The 2,384-nt window shown below is 40.4% G+C and overlaps 1 protein-coding gene across 2 annotated transcripts in view; it reads left to right on the forward strand.

Moving 5' to 3' along the window:
• The window catches only part of MORC3 (MORC family CW-type zinc finger 3), a 66,230-nt gene that overhangs the window by 32,973 nt on the left and 30,873 nt on the right, over nucleotides 1–2,384 (forward strand). The window lies entirely within an intron of this gene.

Raw genomic sequence — 2,384 nt, forward strand, 5'->3', positions numbered from 1 at the left:
GTCATCATCATCATCATCATCACATTTGAGTAGGTGGAGGAGGAGGGGTTGGTCTTGCTCTCTTGGGTGGCAGAGGCTTAAGAGGTATAGGAGACGGAAGAAAAGGCAGCACACACAGTGTAACTTTATCGAAATAGATCGTAAATTTCTCTCTGACTTTTTTGCCTTTTCATTCTCTAAAAATGTTTCTGTCCAGTACCGATCCTTCTTCACTGTTTACTTTAGTCTCAGTGCCTGTGTCACAGAAGGGTCCATTATCATAAAAGAAGTCAAAAGCAGTATTCAATAAATGGAACCCTTCTGCCAGATTTTCTAATGTCAGTTTGTTTTCTGACACTGGTGCTGCTTTGTCTTCTTCCTCATTGTCTGGCATTGCTTCGGAAGCACTCAGCTCCATCAAGTCATCTCGTTAATTTCTCTGGTGTGGCATCTATTAGCTCTTGAATTTCTGCAAGATCCATTTTGAAATCTTTCACCTCCCACTTTTTTTTTCTCTTTTTTGGCCATATCCACAATCTCTTTCATGGTTTCTTTAATTGGCTTTATTGTAAATCCTGTGAGGTCATGCATAATATCTGAACACAGTGGGAATTTATTGTTTTGGGCTTGATGGCTTTTATAGCTTTTTCTGTAACAACAATAGCATCTTTAATGGTGCAGTCCTTCCAGACTTTCATGATGTTCTATCAGGGTTCTGTTCTCTCTTCCACAGCATTGATGATCCCTTCCATGGAGTGCTGTGTAATGAATGAGCCTTAAATGTCTTATGATACCCCTGATCTAAAGGCTAAATTAGAAATGTGTTTAGGGGCAAGTACCACTTGGATACCTTTGGTGTTGAACTCATGGGGTTCTGGGTGGCCAGGGGTATTGTCCGATATTTAAAGAACTTTAAAAGGCAGTCCCTTACTTGCCAGGTACTTCCTGACTTCAGAGACAAAGCATGATGGAACCAGAAGTGTTCTCACTGGGTGCAGGGCATGTGCCTCCGAGGTGGGAGGATCACTTGAGGCCAGGAGTTCATGACTGGGCAATACAGTGAGACCCTGTCCCTTTAATAAAAAAACAAAGAAAAAGGATTCTCGGGGTCCAGGCCTCCTCATCTCCATTCTCCCTCTCCCCCCCTTTTTTTTAACATTTAGCATAAATTGCTTAGACACAACAACAGGTCTTGTACAACCAAAAGATTGGCAGCTGGTGTTTCTTTTCCCTTCAAGGCTGTGATTAGCATCTTGATAGATTAAGGTCAGTCCTGATCATAAACCTGACTGCATTTGCACAAAGCAGCAGGGTTAGCCTAACCCTTCCTACCTTAAATCCTGGCGTGTGCTTTTCTTCCTTACTAATAAATGTCCTTTGTAGCTTTTTTTTTTTTCCCCCCAGGAATGGGGCACTTTCTTCTGCATTAAAAACCTGGTCAGGCACATATCCTTTCTCTCCTTAATGATTTTCTTATTGGCATCTGGGAACTCCTGCCTTCTGGTCAGCAGAAACTACTTCTTTTGTTATCTTGACTTTCTTTTTTAAGCCAAACCTGTTTCTAAAATTATTAAAGCATCCTTTCCTGGCATAAATTCCCCAGCTTTAGATCCTTCACCTTTCTTTTGCTTTAAGTTGTCATATAATGACTTTGCTTTTTATTGAGTCATATTAGAGTCTATAGGTATGTCTTTCTTATAGTAATCCTGCGCCCACAATAAAAGCTGCATTTTCAACACAAGATAAAAAGGTATTTCAGACAAAGTGCAAGATTTTTGCACCTGTGCTGGTGTAGCTACAGCAACAGCTTCGTGAATTTCCTTTTGTTTTTTTTTTTTTTTTTTTTTTTTTTTTACAATGGTCGGTAATGCTGGATTCATTTATCTTGAAGTGGTGGGCAACCACAGCTGCAGACCTCAATCTCAGTACATATCAGGCAATTTACCGACAAGAATTCCTTGTAATGTCATGATTTTTCTCTGCTTCCTAGGAGCACTTACAGCGTCACTAGTGGCATTTTGTGTGGGTCCCATGGTAGCGTTCAGGGTTTACAGTGTTGCACAAAACACAATGAAAAATATGTGAGAACTGAGGGAGTTCACGTTTCACTGTGTTTTGAAATTTCCTGAAGAGACAACCATGTGGAGGTGATTAGTGTCACTTGCTAATAAATGTCCTTTGTAGCATTTTTTTTCCCCCCAGGATGGGGCACTTCCTTCTGCATTAAAAACCTGATCAGGCACACATCCTTTCTCCTTAATGATTTTCTTAATGGCATCTGAACTCCTGCCTCCTGGAGATGATTACCATCATTGGTGTTCTAACACATTGACTGCCACACTAGGAAAAAAATTTTTTTTCCCCTGGGGCCATGGTGTTTTATTACAAAAATAGAATAAAAACTT

The sequence above is a fragment of the Propithecus coquereli genome, unplaced genomic scaffold, assembly GCF_000956105.1.
Source record: "Propithecus coquereli isolate 6110/MARCELLA unplaced genomic scaffold, Pcoq_1.0 Scaffold148, whole genome shotgun sequence".
In the NCBI taxonomy this organism is placed as follows: domain Eukaryota; kingdom Metazoa; phylum Chordata; class Mammalia; order Primates; family Indriidae; genus Propithecus; species Propithecus coquereli.